At 40.4% G+C, this 22543-nt stretch overlaps 2 long non-coding RNA genes across 4 annotated transcripts in view; both read left to right on the top strand.

Annotated features, from left to right (window-relative positions):
- Window positions 1–1942, top strand: part of LOC128080129 (uncharacterized) — a 29427-nt gene extending 27485 nt beyond the window's left edge. For both annotated transcript variants that reach the window (XR_008206497.1, XR_008206496.1), the window contains one exon: window positions 1881–1942. This is a non-coding gene — a long non-coding RNA (uncharacterized LOC128080129). The remainder of the gene's footprint in view (window positions 1–1880) is intronic.
- Window positions 1943–4475: 2533 nt separating this feature from the next.
- Window positions 4476–22543, top strand: part of LOC128080069 (uncharacterized) — a 222144-nt gene continuing 204076 nt past the window's right edge. For both annotated transcript variants that reach the window (XR_008206478.1, XR_008206477.1), the window contains exon 1: window positions 4476–4652. This is a non-coding gene — a long non-coding RNA (uncharacterized LOC128080069). The remainder of the gene's footprint in view (window positions 4653–22543) is intronic.

The raw sequence follows: 22543 nt of genomic DNA, 5'->3' as shown, positions 1-22543 counted from the left end.
GGAAATACTGACTGGTCCTTCAAGTATATTTAACCCCAGTTGTCACCACCTGCAAGTTGGGGTTTTCCCAGCCGGGGGTAATGGTCCTTGTTAATAGCTCTAGCTATCCTGAATTGCCACTTCAGCTGCCAATTGCTTTTTGAACAAACTTGTGTCATCTGCAGTGCCACACAGAAAAGGGTCTCACTGCTTTTCTATGTATTGTGAAAAAGAGGCTGGCCTGCGTGTGGATTGCGGACCTTAAAATAAGGGTTTGTAGTGGAAATGTTGAGTCACAGCTTGAACAAGTGATTGAGCACCTGGTGGGAAGGGAGGGCCAATGGGGGGAACACAGGTGCGTGCAATCCACCAAAGTGACTGGAAGGGATGGAGTCAGGATCCAACCCTTCCCAGACATCATTTAAGGGTTGGCAGTGGAAGCAAGGGTATCTTACTGGAGGTCTCTACCTACCTGAGTCTTTCCAAAGGTAAGGAAACTTTTTTGTTTTGTTTCTGTATCTATAGCTGCTGCATTTGGCCTTGTTCTCATTTGCTGTAGCTTAGGACTTTGCTGTCCTGCTGTTATTGCTGTGTTTTCCATCGCATTGTGGTATTATAGGGCTGAAACCTGTGCTGTAGTTGGGAAGCACTGTGTTCTCATAAATTGGCAATAAATTGGTAGCACTTAGAACTCAAATGCCTTAGGCTATGTCCTTGTGTTAATTTAACTGGATCTAGTCAACTATTCCACCACTGATTTTAAGACCTTCTAGCTCTCTTTGTGATGAGTATGTGATATGTCAAAGGTTATTGCAAGCAGTGGCTTCTTTCTGCGGTGTTGGTGGCAGTTGTGACATCAGGATGAGTAAAAGAAAAGCTTGTCTCAGATGAAGGCTGTTACCTGTGGCAGAGATGCTTTTGGAGGGCCTAGCTGTTCGGTTATGTTTGTTTCTTCACTATGAACTCATTCTATCTTGTTTTTTTTCTTCCCCTCCCTCTTATCCTTTACCATACCTGTGCATATGAATATATGAAGTTCCTATGGAGCCTGCCTCACATTGTATATTTTCCTGTGTACCTCTTATGGTGTGGGGAAAAAAAAAACACGTTAATGATGGAAAGTTATTTAGTGCTGCATGGAGTTAATTGCTTCTAATCACTGCTTACATCCATCTGGTTTTATGGTAGACAACAAACCTCTTCATTGGATTTGCTCATTAGACATACTGTAAATCACAGCGATGCTCTGGCATCTTGCATATTGTGCTCCCATTAGTTGGGCTGCATTTTTGTAGAGCTGGGAACAAAGAATGGTAGGCACTGGGAAGTGGATGGATTTCAGTCTGCTTGGGGAGAGCACCAGGGCTTGTCTTTTTTTAGCTTACCTTGAGGTTGAAAAGCATGCAGAAAAGCTGCCAAACAGCCACAATTAAGAATTTACAGGAGCACCTCAGTAGCATCTTTTTCCAGATCAGAAACTGAGGATAATGTTTTCTGCTTGGGCTGAAACTTGATGTCATTGATACTGGGTTGGTACTGGGTTGATAATTAAAAGGCATGAATTTGTTATCATAGAACCATGAAGGTTGGAAAAGACCTCTAAGATCATCTAGTCTAACCACCAACTCATCCTCACCATGTTCACTGACCATGTCCCTGTGTGCCACATCTCTTTGGTTCTTGAACACCTCCAGGGACAGTGACTCCCACACCTCTCTGGCCTGTGCCAATGCCTCACTACTTTTTCTAAGAGTAATTTTTTCCTAATATCCAACCTGAACTTCCCATGGTACAGCTTAAAGCCATTAGCTTACTAAGCTGTTATCTTTATAAAGGAAAGACAGACTTCTTTTAAAACCTGAAATGACCCTAATGCCAGCTCTTTTTGCTTTTTTATTCAGAGTGGTCACCTGTGGCCCCGTGAGTTATCTCTGGCCAGGTCCAGGACCAGATAATTAATGAGACAGGTAAGAACTGTTTGATTTCTGATACGTAGCTTGCTCAAGGCCAAGCTGCTGTTTAGATGCTGGCCTGCAGTGAGGGAGCTCTCTTTGAGAGTAAAATTCTTCTGTCTGAATGTGTTCCCTTCATTCCTTTAAAAAAATAAATAACGAAAGGACAGCAGAGCTACAGTGTGTGCTGTGTTTGCATGGAAATCTTTTTCACAAGCTATTTTGGCTGCACATAGCAATCAAGTGTTGTTAAACAGAAAACTTGCATGGGGGTGAGGGAGAGAAAGGAGCGGTGTGTGCTGCTGGTTAGCTCCACCACACTATGGGAAAATGCAGCTTTTAATTGGAGGAACGTGTCAGGTTTTTGTTTCTCCCGTTGTTGCAGTAGATGTGAAATAGCAAAATTAACTTCTCTGTTTTAAAGTTCTGTGTTGGGTCATTGGTTTCCTTTTTTCAAGTGACAACATGAATACAGGTTCAGCCTTCACTTATAGATGATCTTTCCTGTCATTTTACTTGGTGTTAGAAATCTTCAAACACTTTCAACTCTGTACTGTTTTATTCTAATAGCTTAAATGGAGTGGAGGACTATACTGTTCCTTCATACAATAGGTATATTGCTTGGAGATCTTCCCATTTAAAATGGGTAGAAGGGGAAAAACAGACTTGTTGGGGAATAAAAGAAACCTGAAAGGCCCTGCTGTGCTGTAAAGCCATGCTGGAAAGGATGGAAGGCGCTTTGCTTTGGTGTAAGATGTTCTTGGTGGTGCTCAGGGCAGAAAGGCCTCCTAAGTCAGCCTAGGGCTTCTTATATGTCAGTAATATTCTGAGTATCCTCACTTACAAGTCAGCTTGATGTGTAAGATGAAATGGTGTTACTCTTCAGTTTGACCTTGAATTGCTTTATAATTAAGAAGATTTTCCCCAGTCGATCTCACCCAAGAGGATGAAATAAGCTGGAAAAACTTGAAATGCAACTGAAATCACTGTGGACAACACAGTATTTCAGTGGCTTCTCTTTGTAGTACAGGAGGGTTTCTTGTTACTGAGTTCAGTCTACCTGCTGCATCATGGAGTCATTTTTTTAGATGGTAACACTGTCCCTCCGTGTTCATGAGCCTGGAGGATGTATTCTGAAATCTGTATGGGATCCGTTCTGTTGTGTTGTACTGGTTCTGCTAGCTATTTTCACATTCACTTTTGTGCACAGAACTCATGTCAGGTGTTATTGGAACATGCAGCAGCAGCTTCAGTGCTTGGAGCTCTGTAATAAGTGGTAGCCAAATGAGTTGTATGATGATCTATCATTGCTGTTATACTTGCAATGAGCCATGTTAATTTCTTGGATATGAGGCACACTTGATACTATAAAAATCTTGCTTGGAGGCTAGCACTTGTTTTCCTTCTTAAAGGGAGCTGTTACAATAGGCAAAAAACAGTGCTGTGTTTTCTATCTCCACCCCTTTTTCTTCCTTTTATCTGCAGCTGTACATCTTTCATCAGGAGATTTTACTTTCTGTGCTCTGTGTTGAGTGCCCATTGTGACAGGAGTTTTTTTTTTGCCATCAGGCATAGGAATGCTGATTTGGATGCCATGATAACTGCAATGTCTACCTGAAAGCAGAACCATTTATCCTGGTGGCATCTCCCTGGGGTACTCCATTCAGAAAAAGAAAAATGGTTAATAAAACTCACCGTAAATGGCCTACTTCAATTTTTGACAAAATAAGCAAGCAGGATATTAAGAAGGATATTTTCTTCCTGATGTCTTTATAAAAAATCAGTAGTGGTTATAAGAGGTTTTAGCTCCTCTTTTTCAAGCCAATCATAAATAATTCCCTAGAGAAGCTACCTTGCACAGCTTCAGAGGTGCATTGTCATCCACTAATCATGGCAGCTCTGCCAAACTGTGTCTGGTGCAGTGTGATGGATGGATGTGATTTGATGAATGGCATATGCCTGGGCACGCTATTAGAGTGTATTCACTTCAGAAAGATTAATGGTTTCAGGTTGTGCTGGCATCTTTCAGGACTCAATGTTTGAGGTTTATCTATCCATCTTCCACACATCAACAATAGCATTGTGTGCTCAAGTCAAAAAAACATAAGGGTAAATTAATATTTCCTTATAGATAGATGGAGGCTTTGACTGACTTGTGTAGCTCCTGTTACCAGTACAATTTGGCTTTCACCAGAGAAGGCAAAGAAGTCTACAGAAGCATTAGTCTCAGGTGTAACTCCTCTGCAAGGTTCCTAATTACTGGTTTTTGTTCTTTAATACGTGTACTCTCAGCCTTCTGCTTTCCCAGCACTTGCAGTAGGTGGCAGTCTCAAGCATGCACTGGGAGCTTTGCGCTGTCAAAGTGCTTAGGCTAGCTAGTAAGAACTGGGAAGAAAATGTAAAATGTAGCATTTGGAGGGTTTTTTTTGTTTGTTTGTTTGTTTGTTTGTTTTTAAAAAGTTCTTTAATATTCAGGTTTTCAAGCATTTAAGAAACTAACACCAGGAGATTGGCTAACTTGTTGATTTTTTTAAAAATACGGGTTGGAACTTCTTGATGGTCTGATGATTCTAGAAGCTGATGCATGCAGTGAAATAGTAGCTAGCACGAAGATTCAACACTGAGGAGTGGTGATGTGCCTACTGGAGGTCTTGAGAACACTGCTGGTTCCTTCCAGATGGAAGTGGAGAGTTTTGACATGAGCTGCAGCAGAGTGGAGAGGTACAGTGGAAACTGTAAGATGGAGAAAGAGACAAATGCATAATATAGATATATTTTTATACAGAAACAAACAAGGTGAAGAGAAGGCTGAAAGCAAGGCACACAAAACATGCTGCATAGATAACGGCAAGTGAAAAAGCTAATCTGATCACCAACTGGCAGCAGTTCCCAGGGGAGCACAGAGATTAGGCAGTGACCAGCTATTGTATGTCATACCCTTTGTGATCCTGTGTATATCTTCAGTAACTGATTAACAGGGCTTGTGGTGAGTTTAGTTCTGCTTGCATCAAATACAAGGCTTTCTCTTCTATCCTTGCCCAGCATGGTTGTAAGACCAACCTTGGGAAAAACCTCTTTTTGAGTTGAAACTTTTTTTTTTTTTTTTTTTTTTTTTTTTTTTTTTTTTTTTTTTTTTTTTTTTTTGAGTTGAAACCTCTTTTTGAGCTGAAACTTTTCAGATGCTGTATGCTTTGGAAAATCAGCTGCCTAGTTATCTGATTGGGAAATAGGTACTTGCAAAAGTCTCTGTGTGCTTAGTAATCAAGTTTATATATTGATAGGGGAAGCAGTATAAAGTTGGGACATCAAAAGTTTGCAAATAATGCTGTGGCTTCTCTATCTTGACTTTTTTTTTCCTCCTGGCCAAGCTCATTATCCTAGCCAAAATCACTCAATATTAGCATCCCACCCGGGTTGCTGGAGTTAGCAAAGCTCTGGAGTTTCATTTTTTTTTTTCCTGCCCGCCTGTCGAGCAGTCTGGACTCTTGGAGTGAATTCTTTTGCTTCTGCATGCAGGGCTTCCGAGAGACCGCCTGCACTGATGTGAAGTCCCCATCCCCTGCTCCTATTACATGGGCATTCAGTTTAATAATTGTGTGAGGATGGCAGACCTGCTGCCAAAGCCCTGCGCATCCAAAGTCATTTGGTGAAGGAGTCCATTATGATCATGGCTCGCAGTGATAAATTCCCTGTGATGGTAGCAGCTCACAGCAGCCTCCTCTCATAATGGCATTCTGCTCTTGTTGGCAGGGATCCCTGGGCAGGAGGCACTGCCCTGATATAGTGGAAATGATGATGAGAACAACAATAGCTAGACAAGTCTGGGTGATAGGAAAATTAGGGAGGAATTCTAGTAAATTCTTAGTTGTGGTCACTGCATATAAAGGAATTTGCAGAAGAGTTGCTGAATAGGAGCCTTGATGTCAGTGGACTAACCAAAGAAGGAGAGTTAACCTGTCTTCTGTGGGCATGTACATTGGCAGCCTGTAAACTCTGCTTTTTGATTTTCTTCCCTTTTCTGCTCTGTGCGTTCCTTTTACATTGGGTTTCTTAGTTGCTTTCTGAGGACCTGAAGGCAGATCCTCCTGTTTGTCCCAGTGGGAACCCTGGGCCAGTCCTTTCCTACAAATGAATAAACTTTAGGAAAAGAGCGGGAGAGTTGGTATTCTGTGTTTTGATGATGTTTTTTGGTGTAATTGGCATGAAGAGGGAAGAGGTGTATTTCTGTGCATGAAGGTATGTGCAAGTTTGTGGAGAGTCTGTTAAAGAGATATTATTCATCAGAAACAATTTACTAGAGATGGAGGAAGGCTTTATGCACAGACTGTAATAATTGATGGAGACCTCACTTTTTTGTCTATCTCATTAAGTCATTCAAATTGGCTCAGACTCTAGGACGGTAATCTGTTCAAATTTGTCATCAGTTTTCCTGTTTACAGACAAGTGAACACGTAGATCACAGTAAGGCAAATAAATATGCAGCTTTAATTGTCAGGAAATGGTTAATACTGATGAACTCGTTAGATATCAGTCACTTTTAGGGTGTCATGCAGTCTGTTTTCTGATTATTAATTTTTAATTGGCTGCTTATCTATTTGTACCTCCCAAGTGATGAGGAGCCCTTGCAACAGACCTTGACCCTGAGCTGTGAAGTGCTGCTAAAAGGACAGCCATGCTGCTGCAGCACTGCCAGTCTGAACTGGTTGATGTGGGGAAAGTGAGAGTCAGTGGCTGCTTGCAACAACCTGTGCCTTCCCCAGCCTAGATGATAATAAGTAATTTGATTCAGTGAAGAGAACAACTCAGTTCCTTGCTGCTTTTTCTCTGCAGGCTTGTTACGTAATCTCTGTGCAAAGCACAGGAGAACTGAAAAATTAATCATCTCATCAGCTACTTTATGTGTCTTAAAGATTACTCTGTGCGTGGCTGCAGAGCAGAGAGGACGTGCCTTTTTTGCTAGCTAGTTTATTAAGTGACGATTTTCTTTTTTGTTGGGTTATTTGCTAGTCCCTTGCTCCTTTTGTCACTTGCCCTTGGCTGTGGTATAACCATGAAACATTTACTACAAAGCCATGAAGAATCCATATGTCCGTTTGATCTGTTAGGCCACCAAGAAGCCAGGGCTTGTGGGGTAGCATAAGGATATCTGAAGGTGACACATGCTGTCATTTGATGAACAGAGATGCAGAAGGGGATTCTGGCAGCCACTACCTTGGCCTTGACAACTTGTGATGGTGACCAGGTGGGGTGTGTTATCTTAATAGTCTGGAGCTCTTGTGAATTATTTGCTGATAGATGTAAACAGCTGTTATTCTTGGTAATGGAAAGCAATTAGAAACATCTGTACTCTTGGCGATGAGTAATGCCTCCCATCTTCACTGCTCCCAAGTGCCAATTGGAAATAACTACATCATCAGAATGGGGCTGGCAATTCTACACCGCATTATGGACTGATGATTAGTACTGAGCTGTGAAGAACAAGAGGTGAAGTGCAATAGAACTAGCTCGTACCTGTGTTTGCTTCCTTTTTTGGAAGAAGTAGGAGGAATTTGCTTTTTTCTCTGTAAAGAGGAAGAAGGCACTTTTTACTTCCCTGCCAATCCACATGTGACTTGATTTTTAAGCAGCCTTGAATTGGTGGATCTTCTGGAGCTGTAAGTCAAGACTAAGACACGATGGAATCCTACAGCTCTCCTATTCAGCTTGTTCTGGTTAAACTGCATGTCCACCAGATGCCTCAGCAGAGTGAGTATGTCTAGATTTCAGGGGCTTGCCCACAGCTGAGGTGAAAATGTTGATTTGGTTGCACTTGAGTTTTCTGTAGGACAGGACCAGTGTACCTCTCTCCCTGTAGAAGAGAAGGCACATGCAGTGGCAGGATGTGACAGTTCTGGATAAACTATGATAGGCAATGGCTGCATCACCTGCTAGTTCAAAGGGAAAAAAAAGGCTTATCTAGCTTGTTTTCGTGTGCTAAGTGGCTGTGCAAATCCACATGCAAGGGAAGAAGCAAACATGGGTTTACTTGTTTTTCTGTAATGGTAAAAGCAAGTACAGAACTTGGGAGGTGTCCCGTTCCTTCTCCAAATACTGCAGACTCGATGTTTCTGAATGCCCATCGTGTATTTTAACTGTTTTCTTTAGAATTAGGGGCTAGCTTGTAGTTTCATGTGAAGAGTTTCAGATGCTTGACAGGATGAGCATTATAACATGTGGTCTGCGGACTGAGATGTGTGGCCTTTAGGAATCCCCGTTATCAAGGGCACTGTAGAGAATTTGCTTGTGATAGGTGCTACAGTACTGTGTAATAGTATGGCTGAAATTGAAGACTTAAAAGATTAATTTTGAGTTGGAATATTAAAAACTAAATAGAATGTTTTAGCATAATGACATAACTTTAAATCAACTAAAATGGGATTAATAATAATCATGTTAACTCTTTTCATTAGAATAAGAAATTTAACGCTAAATTATTAAGTGATCAAATTTATGAGGCATGAGTTAGTAAAGATTTTTTACCAGCATAAATCATGTGACGTAACTTCTGTCCAGCAACTACTGCAAATCAGCAACTGTGTTAAGCTCTGGAGGGCATGAATAATGCAAACAGGTTGGCGTTGTGACCATTGCCAGAATATGGCTATTTGTGCTCAAGTGGACTATTCCTCACAGCTGTTCAATCAGCTCTGGTTGGTGAAGATGATGTCAGGTGGTGAATGATACATAAGGTTGAACTCTCCTGCACTTCAACAGGTGTTTGTATATAAAGCTTAACATTTGGTGAAAAGCCCTGGATGGTAACTGGTGAGGTCCTTGCAAATACCCCTGGAGAATCTGTGATTTCTTAGTAACAGTTGTCCTGCTAGTATGAGACACTGTTTTTTTCCGTAGCAATCTTTACCTTAAATTTCTGAGGCCAAATTCTGTAATTGACTTAAGTGCCTGAGCATTAAATAAATGTATAGGAATTTAGGTTTTGTTGCTCAGAGATGATTTGAGAGATGGCTTTAAAAGGTGCCCTTCTTTCCTCAGAGGAGAAGTCTGTGTGACTTTTCCAAGTCAGTTCCGTGAATCTCTGTTTCTCAGGACTTGTTTACAGAGTAACAGAATGGCCTGGGTTAGAAGGGACCTAAAGGATCATGAATCTCCAACCACCCCTCTGCCACAGGCAGGGCCACCAACCTCCACATTTACTATTAAACCAGGCTCCCAGGGCTTTATCCAACCTGGCCTTGAGCACCTCCAGGTTTGGGGCATTCACAACCTCTCTGGGCAGCCTGTTCCAGCATCTCACTGCTCTCACGGTGGCATTCCTCCTGATATCCAATCTAAATCTTCCCTCCTTCAACTTAAAACCATTTCCCTTTGTCCTGCAGTTATCTACCCTTTCAAAGAGTTGACTCTGCTCCTTTAGGTACTGAAAGGCTGCAATGAGGTCACCTCGCAGCCTTCTCTCCTCCAGGCTGAACTCCAGGCTGAACAAGCCCAGCTAACTCAGCCTGTCCTTGTCGGGGAGGTGCTCCAGCCCTCAGATCATCTTTGTGGCTCTCCTCTGGACCCTCTCCAACAGCTCCCTGTCTTTCTTATACTGGGGGCTCCAGACCTGGACACAGTACTCCAGATGGGGCCTCACAAGGGCAGAGTAGAGAGACACAGTCACCTCCCTGTCCATCCTGGCTACCTCTCTTCTGATGGAGCCCAGGATATCATTTGCTTTCTGAGCTGCAAGAGCACACTGATGGCTCATGTTAAGTTTTTCATCCACTAGGACTCCCAGGCTTTTCTCTGTGGGACTTACTCTCAAGGACTGCTCCTTCCAGTCTGTATAGATGCCTGGGTTTCTTTTGGCCCAAGTGCCAAACCTTGTAATTTGATATGTTGAACCTCATTTGATTCACCTGAGTCCACCTTTCAGGTCTGTTGAGGTGCCTCTGAATGGCATCCCTTCCTTCCACTGTGTTTAGTCAGAGGCTAGCTGATCAGTTTTTTTCCAGTAATATCTGTGCAGGAATCACATGGTGTTATATATATTTATTGTAACTTTATGTGCAACTGTAAATAATTCCTTAAACATCATTATTTTAAAAAAAAAATTTGCATCAGAAGAATTTAGAAGTTGATCTGTAGCCCTTACCAGAACTTCGGACATCTGGGAATGTTAAATGTTAAAATATGGAGCGGGAATGTTTTATTTCAATTACATGACTTGAGGAAGCAGAGCTCATGGGTGAGGGGGAGGAACAGTGCCAAGCACTGTGATACTCCCAATGGATAAACCACTGTGGCAATCCTGGGATTTGCATAGCTGTGCAGAACTTGGTGAATATGCTCATCTCATGTTGATAATGCAGCACTGATCTGTTGCTGTATTGGTATCTTTGGAAATTCAAGCTTATGTACATCTTAATTTATCTTTGACTGTTTATCTTCCACTATGATGGTAGTGCACTGTTTCTTAGTTTGCACAAGGTTGGAAGAGTATTTCCTTGTTTAAAAATTCTTGGGTTGTTCTTGGCACAGAATGAATCTCATCAGTTCTAAAACTGTAGTATGGAAGTTCAGAAGTATTAGCATGGATGAAAATCTTTCCAAAAGGCAGCTGAAAAGGAAGGTCATATTTACTTGATAGCAGAGCAGTAGGCTACTTTTCCTTTTCTTGACACACTGGGCCATTCTCACTGGCTGCGTGGGTCAATTCTTCTTCTCCCCACCCCCAGAAATGAGGGAAAGCAGAGAAATAATTACAGATAAGGTAGAAAATGTGATAACGTTCCATAGACATTTCTTTCTTTAATTGGTTTTAGGGGTAAGTTTGGGTGCCAGAACAATAATTAATATGTTATAAGAAGGTTGTTTTGTGGCTTTAAGGGAGAGCTGTGGTATTGAAGCATGGGATAGTGGTAAAATTCAGAAGTAGTTGCTGAATGCAGGAATACAAGTACAAATGTTACCCAGTGGTACCAGCTAAGGCCTTGATTGACATACGGAGATTTAAAGGGCATACTCAAAATGGTGATAGGATATAGAGATGCAGTTAAAGATTTATCTAGAATGAGTGTTTCACACTTCTTGGAGTGTGATGCGGTGAAAATATGGATGAAGCAAAGCTGGATGCTCCAGATCCAGATGAAGGGACTAAAAGGTGTTGTTTTGGCTTAGGTGGGGAGGAGTATTCATCTTCTGAAAGAAGAAACCTTAAGATTTTCTATTCCTTTGATGCTCTAAGGGTAGGTAGGTGGCTTTCTAGCTTTTATCTGGGATCTGTTCCCATGGATTTCTTTACTTTGCAGTGTAAGCTAGCAAAATGAGATGGCTTCGCGTCAGTGTTTCCTAAATAAGCATCCCTCCCAGTGAAAAAGATGAGGAAGTGGTGTTGTGCCTTTGGACATCTCAGAGTAGCAACCTGTTAATATTCTGGTACTGATCCACAAAGTGCCTCGGGTGATTATGTCAGTGTGCAGTGATGTGCATTAGTATTGTTTTAAGGGAAGAGCACAACTTTACTAAATCAGTTCAGCTATCCCAAATATTGTTTTTTGATCAGTGCTACTGTGATAGTCTGTGAAGTACCTGCAGCTGGATGAAGGATTATGATGAGCTCTGATTGCTGTATTTTACTTTACAGATGTCATAAAAAGACATTCTTCAAACCTATTCATTCCCTCAATGCTGCTTTTCCAGATGGGAATTACAAAGCAAGATTCAGAGAAATCTGCTTCTATCTTACTTAACAGAAAAGAATATTACAGCAACCTTTCCTAATCCTTTCATTTCAGGTTTGATTTACCTGCTATACTTTGATCAGAAATCTCTGTAGTTTTACAGGATTAGATATTTTCATGTCCAGTTCTGGAATGACTATAGTTTATAAGATGTTCTATGATTATTGTATTTTAAAATCTAGGATTAACCTGTGATTTTTTTGATTAAAAAGATACTGTATGGAGATTGGGTGGGTGTTTAAAGTCTCCTATCTGTGTGTGCTTCTCCTTGCTTTGGAAGAATGAAAAAAAGGAGTTATTTCCCTGGCAGTATGCTAACAGAGCAGCAAAATTAGGAAATAAAAAAGGTATTTATTATTATTTCTGATTCATAGTACGCAAGTTCTATTCAGAAAGGAAGTTTCCTTTCAAACAAACTAAATGCATGACAGCAAATAGATTCTTACTGATTCTCTTTGAATATCATAAGGCAACAGTTCTGAATCAATATGTATATCTAGTTTTGTTGGGGGGGAGGGAATCAGCTGCCTTGAGTTTTACCATATCCGATATGGAATAGGAAATCCTTGGTAAAGGCCTGATTTTCGTCATGTTCAGCAAATAGTACCAAAAAGAGCTGAATTCTTGCAGGCCACTTCATTTTTTTCACTTTAGTGCAAAGATTGAGGAAATTCAGTTCTTAAACCACATGTAAAGAGCAGATGTGCAGAGGCGCCCTATTGGGTACCGTTGAAAAGTTCTCTGGGGGTCAAGATGGGAGGATGATTGACTGGCTTGGCTTGCAGGACACTTGAGATTATAGTTTGAAATACTCTTAGGTAGAAGGACTACTTCAAGAACACAGATATGCTGTATAGTATGTATATATCATCTTATACGTACGTTCTACTTGTGAAAGCCAAATCATAGAATCATTAAAGTTGGAAAAGATCTCTGAGAGTCCAACTGTCAAGGGAAATAGGAGGGATTTTTTCCATGTTGGGAAAAAAGGTCCCATGAAATATGTAAGAAGAGAATGGAAGTTGATGGTCATCTTGCAGCGATGCGATGTATCAAATGATTTAGTCCTGGCTAAGCTGGAACTCTGTATGCAAAATACGGCCAGAATTTCCAAATGGCAATAATGAAGCAGTTTAGCTGTCTTGTTTAGGAAATCAGCATCAGTATTATATGCTCTCAAGAAAGATTAGCAAAGCTGAGGAATCTCCAGGTTGATAAATAGGAAGATTAGGGAGGAACAGTGGGAAAGCTACTTAGTACTCAAGTCTTTGCCTTGAGAGCCAAAAGAAAAGCTTTTAACTAAGCGCATTTGGAATGAACAAGCCTGAATTGCAAGAAAGGATGGCAGAAGGAGAGAAGATGACAGCTGGAACCCAAAGGAGCTTTTAGTTGCTTCAACTTGCTCTTGATGGGAACTTAACAGGAAATAATATCAGGAAGAGACAGCTAGCAGGGCTCTGTAATTTGGAGTGCTTTTGTGAGACGATGTGGGGTATTATGATTTCATGGCAGAAGAATATAGTAGCTAGAAAAAGAGAGATGAAACCTTTGAGGTATCCATACTTGTTCTATGCTGTTAATCATGGGTAGCAAATCATGCAGTGTCACAGATTTGGCAAGAGAAGTGTTCATTTGCAATTTCTTGGTTGTTGCTGACTTGAGACATTGCTTAAGTCTAATGAAGTCTGTAGAAGGCTCTGTACTGTGAACTGAACTCTGCAGAAGCAACAAGAAAGACAGTGTTGGCAGAAATATAAGTAGAGACTTAAAAAAGGATGTTATCATTGTTTGTAGCATGGGAACGCAAAATTGATCAAGCTTTTTACCTAATATTGCACTGGAAGCACTGGAAAGAAATTCATTTAAGCTCCTCTGTTGTTTTTGTTTTTTTTTTTTTTTTTTTTTTTTTTATGTTCAGAATTTTCAGGAACTTGTCCTTTGTATTGGTGTGCTCTGTGACAGTATGGCAGCTTGCCAGTCTGCATTCAGCTGTGTTTGTCCTCCACCTTCTATTAATAGTGATAGTCGCTTGAAAGCAAGTATAGAGATGAGCATTGTTCATGCCTGTGCAAAGTGGCCTCATTGCTCATGTCTTTTTTCAGTGAATTGTAGTCATTGCAGTTGGTTGGATAGCAGAAAAGGTAAAAATTAGTAGTTGGTGTGATAATTGAGAGTTTTGTCGTATGCGCTTTATGTAGCACCAGTGTGTCTCATTCCTATATGGAAACTTCACTGAACATAATCAGACAAAACAACCAGTGTTTGTGAGGCATGACTGTGGGTGGCTTCTCTGCTTGCATTCAACTGTTTTTCCTGTCTTGGTGTCTTACTCTGATGACTGTTAGCCCTCTTGGTTTTTGTGTTTTCTGAATGGTTGAAATCCCTAGAAGAATTGGCTTCCATATTTGCAGAGTACTGTGCATACATGCTCCGAAGTCTTGCAGTTTTAAAGACACCAAGCAGCTCTCAGCTTATGTCAAGGGGGCTGCCCATGGACTTCTAACTCAGCACCACAGATGATATACATTAATGTTCGCTTATGTGGATTCTTGCAACCCTTGCAGTATATTTCCAGAACTGTAGAAATGAAAGGCCTCTTTCTCCTTAGACAATTTCTGGACAGTTTCATGAAGCTGAAGAAAAACTTCCTGATTGCAAGAGGAGTTCATGCAACCCAGAGAAGGCACTGTAATTCTCCAGCTGGTGTACCATTAGTCCCCAAGGACATGCTCCTGGGCTTTGTGCTGGTGTTTGATTTGTTGTCTTGCTGAAGGATGTGCCCAAAATCTTGGATGTTGCTGAGACTGTATTTCAGATGCTGGTTACAGCTGACAAAATTTGATGGGCTGGTGAGTTCAAGCACTAACAGCACTGCCAGGAGTTAGTTTTCTTAGCAAGCCTAAGTTGTTCTTTAAAGGTGTGCTTTTTGACTTGTTGATTTAACATTACCAATGATCCGTGGATCCATCTGTATACAGCAAGGTGAAAAAATGAATGCCTCCAAGATTTCATATACTGTGTGCCTTCATGAAGTAATACAACAGAAGCATAAGAATATTGTGCTGAGTTATGTGGCAGTCCTGTACCATCTTGCTGATGATAAGCAGAATGAATATTCCAAAGGAAATAAAGGATCTCAGAATGGACTGATAGAAGATGAGTAATAAAAAGCACAAGTATCTTGGGTACATGATGGTATATACAAAGGTATTTGTAAACATTGTCTTGCTGATGGCAACTGATAGAGTAATAATGTGCAATTGTCCTAATTTCATTTCCAAAAACAACAATGTTGAGTAGAATGAGCTTGAAGGATGAACAATAGAAAGTATGAAAAGATATTTTGAGCTTGAATTTTAATAGGGTTCCCTTTCGGTTTTACTGAGTGTAATCTTTCTTCTGTAAAAAAAAAAACAAACAAACAGACAAAAAAACCCTCAATTTATTTGGTCTTTTTTTTGTTCATTTGTTTGTTTATCCCTGTGGTAAATGACTGGTGGTATAACTACAAGAAAAAGGTGATCCGAGCCCTTTGCAGCAAACATGCAATTGCAGTGGTCGTATGTGGAGCCACACTATGGTATGGCTTCTATACCTATACTTCTCTTTTATCAGTACTGATAAGATTGCCTCTTGCAATAGCGGATATTTTATCTGGCTGTCCTAAATAGCTGACTGGTTTTTCACATTTGCAGCAGTCTGTGCTTAGAACTTGGCATGGGACTGTTCCCATTATTTGTTCTAATGATCATTGCCTTTCTATTTTATTGCTGAAATTTTTCCATCTCTTATTTATCTTTTCTATGTTCCTTAGTCTTCTCTAGATTTTACTAATCCAAATGATTTCGTATTATCTGTACAGGTCATCACTTCATTTCTCAGCTTATTTTCTAAATCATGGCTAACAACTGTAAATAACCTTGGTTTTAGCATCTTGGGGCACCTCCTTGTTAATCTTCTGCCATTATATTAATTGATCATTTGATCCTAATCTCTCCCCAGCCCCTCCCCACTTTCCTCTGTTTAACTTTCAGCCAAAATATCTGTGCACAACTGCTTAATTCTCCTGGGCGGTCTTGTTGAGAACTTGGAGGATTTTTGAAAGTCTGAAGTAAGATGTCATTGCATGGCATTTCATCAAAATAGAGGATAAAGAGCTATGATCTGGCATGGTTTTCAGTAGCCTGTCCAGATCTACTGATGATTCACTGTGCTGCTGTGAATGCTGCTCATGCTCAGTCTTCCCAGCAACCTGTTGACTGTCCCAGAGTGGAGGGCTGAGGTGAGGAAAGAACTGGGGGCAGTGGATGTGGTTGGGATGGAAAGGGAGAGAATCAGGGGAAGAAATGAGCTTTTTCATAAGCTTGTGCAGCGTTTCTGCCATCCAGTCACAGAGCCTTCTCAGAAACAAAAGCAGAAGTAGAAATAGATTTAAGGCATGTCAGGTAAATAAAATAAATTTACACTTGATTGTATGAATGGATCAGATTCTCTTCTGTCATTCCTTTTAGCCAGTTTGGTATCAGGCAGATTAAAAAAAAAAAAAGCTTTGCCCATTCTGTGTTTTACAATAGCTGTATATTTTGAAAAATGGAATGAAAAGTTTGCATTTTTTTCTTCTCTCTCTCACCACCAATATAATAGTTCATGTTTCAAAGGCTAGGATTGCAGGACATTCACATAGGTAAACATATATCTCTTTGGCATTTCAATTTTCCCCTTGGAAATCTTGCTGTAATGGAATTCTGGGAGCTTTTTCCATCACTGCCCCTTTATGAAAGCAGCTGTTCTATCAGTGCTGCATGTTCTGTTACTGATCATGAAGGACAGCATGAGGATGGCCCTTTCTATCCTCTTCTTATTCAGAGGAGAATTACTGATTAAAATATGTCAACTAGGAGTGATTTCTCACATCTGTTGATTGTGCAGTTTGGGACTGTTTCTTCTTTAAACAACTCTTTGCTATTCTTCATGCACATGAATCCCATATGACAAAACCATTCTGAAGGCCCAATATGCTTTTCTTTCATCAAGGCACTGCTTAATTCCACCTTGCATCCATGTTTAAAATATAAAAAATTCCCTCCCCATACTAAAAGGTAGAGATAACAGTAAGAAGCTCTATAGGCCAAAAGCACAGTTGGCATGACTTTTAGTGAATTAGAGAATGAAATCAGACTAAATGCTGTGTGTGGGAGCCAGATTCTTTTTCACTGGTGTAACTGCACTGTCCAGGTGACAAAATAAGATTTAGGACCTATGTTTGGGTGACCCTATTTTTAAAATCATGTATACATGATCCCGTTCTTGTTTCAAACCAATAGGTCAAGATGAAGTTGATCATAAAACACAGGACTCATCCTGATGAACAGCTTGATGTTTGTAGGTGGTTCTCGATATATACAGTACTATGCAAAAGTTTTCCTTTCTGCTCTGGGGTGACTGAGGGGTTTTTTGAAACAATAGATAGATGCAAAGATGGGAGACAGATGGATAGACAAAAAGACAGGATCAGATACTAGATGAGTTACAGTTGTAGCCTTAATGCATGTGCTGTCTTAATGCTGCAATATTAGCACAGCATCAGATTCCCTCTACATCTGCCCCCCTTCCTCCAACTGTACCGATTTATATGAAAATTAAGATTACAAATTAAAACCAGGCTATCCTGGAGTTTTCCAGTTCATCAGCCATCCAATAAAAATGATGTCGAGCCTGTATGCATAATTCCCAGAAGATTACTTTGTCCTTACAGCTAAGCTCTGTCCCTGATATAAAAGATCTCTATCCAGTTTTATTGAAATAAAGAACTAACATCATAATCCCAATATTGAGGTATAATCTTCATTATCTCCTGACCCTCTTGAGATTTTTTTTCTACCACCCCCATTCTATTCTGCTTCAGATTTATTTCATTTATAATCCCTATGTGTTTACCTTTATTCAGATAGGATTATAAACCAAATAAATAAAAAAACCTCCCCCACACCAAACAGCAAGCCATTCAGTTCAGTAATAATTCTCTAATGTGTTATGCTGACCTATTCAATAAATTGGGCTCAATTCTCCCTTATTCTACAGTTACTGTAATTCCTTGGTAGTGCTACCAAACTCCTTAGCAGTGTTTCTTTCTTAAAGAAACGTGTCTCCCAGGCAATGCTATGGCTACTCTCCTCTTTGCATTTGCTCCGGCTTTGATCTCCCTTCGCTTGCAGGCGTGGCTTAAAGAGGACATAGTATAAAAGTGGTGGGTGGTTGCAGATAAGATGGCTGTTACACTTGCCTAGTGTACCTTCTCAATTCCACTTGACTTATATTTTATTACTATGATGAGTGCAAGACCAATCATCCAGTATGACTGACTGGATGGTGACTTGGCCAAAACCTCTTCAGGTGACTAAGAGCCTTAACGACCAAAGGCTTTGCCTAGGGTTGTTAACTATCTTTCTAGTCGTTCAATAACAATCATAATTATTTTTTCAGAGATTATTGCATACTTTTTTCTTTGGGGGCAGAGCAGTATTTGTGTGCTGTAGTGAAGGAGAAATGGTAAAGAAAGGAGAGTTAGTCTTGGGTCCTTTTCTTGTCAGATATCTGTAATCAGGATCAAGTGTTATATTGGAGGATTGACACAATCTGAAGGGCTTCTGGAGACTGAACTTGTTGATAACGAGAAGTCCTATGGAAGCCTCTTTGTATGAAGCCTCCATACAAACACCAGGAGTTTTTAAATTGAGAAGAGAAGAACCCCATGAGTATGAAAGTACAGTTAGGGGAAAGTGGTGGTTTGGTGTTTTGCTTGTTTATTATTGATGTTTTGTGATTGCTGACGGAATGGAGAGTGATTTTTTTCTCTCAGAGATCTGTCTCTGGGTTTGTGAAATTGTTTCCTAGTAACAGCTGAAGAATTTTAAATATGGCTTGCAATGAATTGTTTCAGTATTTAAGCTGAGGTTTCTCAAATGTGTGTGAGGAAATTTAACATGCAAGCCTGCTTAACTAACGAACCAGTGTGTAGCATCCTCTAAAAAGCAAAGGAGGAATTTCCTGCACTTTCTCCTTGTGTTTCAGGTCATCTGTAAATATCCAAGTAACCAAGCATCTTCCTCCAAGCACAAATATACTTTTGCACATCTAATGCATGAGACAGGAGGTCCTGGTTCGAGATGTCAGTGGTAGTATTTATATAGTATTTATAACAGCGTACAATGGTCTAGTCACAGGACTGCCGTTATTTCAGATGATGCAGTTTGTTCAGTGGTTAATGTAATGGAGAGCAAGAGCATGCCAGTCAGTTTCTCTAGTGAAAAAGGACATTGAAGTAGTTGTCTGGCTAAGGACAATGTATATTTAAAGTAACAATACGATGTAGTACGGAAAAACAGGCTTTCTTTCTCCACTATGCCACTGGCTTTCCTAGTGGCCTTGTTGCCCTGAGTTTTTTTTCCAAATTCATTTCATACAAGTTGGAAGTGCTGCTGTTCAGTGAGAACTTAGAGAATTCAAGGGGAAAATTATGGAGAAATAAGCATACTTGACATACAAGGAGAGAATATATTCTGCTACAGAGAGAAATCACATTGCATTACTGAAATTGCTGTGATTCTTGTCCCAGAGTACATAAGTATGTACTTAATAAGAAATCACCCAGGTAAGCTGAGGTTATTCCTTCTGTGTCTCCATCTGCTAAGCTGATAACACAGAGACATATTGACAAGGGCTCAAGGAAAACATGAAATATTTCATCAGTAAGATTACGCCACACAGAGACAGATGTTGGGAAGCCATAACATTTAAAAATAAAGAGATAAACACATGCTTGCAGGAGGAACAGAAAGATTATTATTTTTTTTTTTTTTTTACTGCATGGGCTGAGAGGGAGGAGGGAAGGAAGAACAAGGAGGTGGAGGAGATTGTGCTCTACTACAACAGGAGGTCATTACCTGAGGGCCAGCTGAGGGTAAATCCCATTGGGTTAAGATTCGCAGCTTTATGGGAGTAAGGGAGTAAAGTGAGTTTAGCTGGCTTTTTAACCTGTCTGTTTTGTATGCTGGCCATGATATGGCTAGGAACATTCTGTTTTCTATTCTCTAGTTGTAAGACCACCTTTGAACTAGTCAGATAGGTGAGCGGGGTCAGGAGTGGTTAGACTTGGTAACGGAATGGAGAGTCTACTGACTGATGGAAGACCTTCTCCATGCTACAGGTAGTTTGTGGGTCTGGTTGTGATATATCTGCAGTTATCTTTACAGTTTTTGACTTGTTTACAGGGGCTGTTGTGTACAACAAATGCACTGCCAACTTTTTCCTTCATTAACAAGGAAGACAGCTGTGGAAAATCTTTTATAGAAACATCTCTTTAAGTTAAAACTATACTTGTTTTATGTGTGTAAAAAAGGGTTGTTTTTCAGTAGGGGTGTCTGATATAAGAGCATGTTCTATAGATGCAGATGTAACATTGCTTCTCTGACCTCTCAGGGAGATACGATGCTGATACAGCAATAGCACAAAGCAGTAGTTAACGTAACCACGTCATTGTGGCGCTCTTCAGTGGCTCTCCCTGCTCCTTGCTGTAATGCTGACCATAAAGAAACTGTAAGTTCCGAAGAGTCATCCTTTGAGCATGTGGCGTGTTATACACACAAGCTGTTTGACAGCAGGTGTAAGCATTTAAAGTGATACTCTGGGCCATAATTTGCTTGACTCAAGGTGTGATGCATTCCATTGCAAGTTGTGGAGGATTCATGAATTCAATAAATTGGAAAATTTCGCTTGAAATCCTTGGGCACAGATGCAGTTGTGAAAGGAAGGAGGTGTGCAGCCAGACTACTGGTTTGTAGTACTGTAATGGTGGATGATATTTATTATTTCAGTGGCTGCAATGTGTGGAACTGCTTAGAGGTAGAAATGAACTTGTATCTGTATGAAATGCAGAAAAGGGATAAAGAAATTGCCAGTAATGAGTGAACAACTATGATTTCACAGCTGAAGTTGGGCCTTTAAGAACTTTCTGCTGCAGGCCTGCTTGATCTTGTTCTCTGTCATGCTGCATTTCCTCTTTTAGTATTTGTTGATGGCCTCATCTTCCTTTTAAGGCTTCTCCTATCATCTGCATTGCCTGTAAGCATGCGGTTTGTATCTTCAACGTGCATTCAGCCTAATCCTTCTGATTTCACTTATTTGTAATGCCACATAGCAGTGTGTAGCCTTATTGATTACTTACTACAGTGCTAGTGTATGATGGGATTTGTTGCACTACCAACCTCACTAAGGTTTTCTCCTTCTGTGTTTCCATTGAACTGCTACTTGGGATCCCTTCTGCTATCAGTTTTTGGAAACTTGAGCTTGCTTTTTTCACTCAGGAGGTTCAGGATGAATTGCAGCTGATTCCTGAACATCCCACTGCTTCAGGATTTCCTGTGAGTTCTGAACAGCACATAAATCCTGGAGTCAAAAAATAGCTCTTGCTCACCCTCAGATTATTTTGTTAGAAGAATCAGTATAGGGATTATTAAATAAGCTATGTGCCTTGCCCTTCTAAGGATGGGTTTGTTGGAAGGTAGACGAGTAGGCCATACAAATGAAGCTTATCTTTTAAGTAAGACAGTGCTGAAGCCTTTCAGGCAGAGGAAGTGCTGCTCTTGCTTTCAGGGCTTGTCCCAGTGATCCCTTGGTTGGCTGAGGGGACTGTAAGGTAGCTCATCTTATCCCTTGGCCAAGAGTTTCACTGATACACCCCCAAGGCGGGATACTTCTTAACTTTCTCACTTTGCTGATAATGTGATGGATGGCAGTGCCAGTGACAACTGTGAACACTGTATAACCTCTCAGGTTCCCTAAAGGTGATATACATCATGTGCAAATGTTGCCATCTGCAGAAGGCTCCTTTACGAAGAATTTCCAACTCTGCTTTAAGTGGGAAGCTGGTATGACAAAGTGATGGTGTCACTTTGCAACTGGCCTTTGAAAGATTGTCCATGCACTTCAGGAACCATCTGTATGGTCCTGTGTGCCTGCTGGAATATTTGTTTTGTTAGACTGTAATAGAGAAATAAGGAAGGAAAATAAATCATTGCATAAAATCCAAAAACTACATTAAGTTTAAAATCCTTCTGCAAAGTTGTTCCCTCTTGGCAAAGCTAAGTTTTGAACTGGAGCACTGGCTGAAGGTGTAAGGTGGATAGAAGCTTGGAATAGAAATATTACTCAGATTAACTTATATGGTTCTCTTTCCTTGTCAGTATGAAAATAAGCCTTATGTTTGCCTGTAATTAATCAATTGACATAGCAGGTGGAAACAGCAAATTACATACATGGTTACTAGCAGCAGTAGCTTAAAAGAATTGAAACATCAAGAACAAGTGCTTGAAATAACAAATTTTGAGGTGGTGTCAAGGTCATTGGCCAGGTTTGATATGAGGAATGCATGAGCAGAAGTTGACAATACATTTTCCTCTTAATTATCATTGTGTGGTTGTATGGTAGCTCTTGCTTAGATAGTTCATCACCTCCCATTTCATCAACCTAACTACTTGAGGCTCCTGCAGAGGAGAGAAAGGAGTGAAGAGATTTCTTGGCTTTAGGTTGTCAGCAAGGACTGAGTCTGGACTAACCCCTTGGATTTAAGAAGTTTTTACTAAATGAGCTAATTGTATATGGTATGTGACTTTTGTGGTCAGCCCATAGACAGCTCTTTGTCTCTTTATGCAGTCTTATTGCACCAAATACTTCCAAAGGTAGTAGGAAAACCATTGTAAAAGTCCATCTCTGTTACCTTTTTTGTGGCCCTATTCTGGTCCAAGTCTTGCCTGTACTGCAGACTCCATATCTGGATGCAGTACTGCATGTGAGGTCTCAGTGCTGAGCAGAGGGGTACTATTGCCTCCCTCT

The sequence above is a fragment of the Tympanuchus pallidicinctus genome, unplaced genomic scaffold (assembly GCF_026119805.1).
Source record: "Tympanuchus pallidicinctus isolate F22 unplaced genomic scaffold, pur_lepc_1.0 scaffold2, whole genome shotgun sequence".
Lineage (NCBI taxonomy): Eukaryota > Metazoa > Chordata > Aves > Galliformes > Phasianidae > Tympanuchus > Tympanuchus pallidicinctus.
This window is presented reverse-complemented; position numbering and strand designations above follow the sequence as displayed.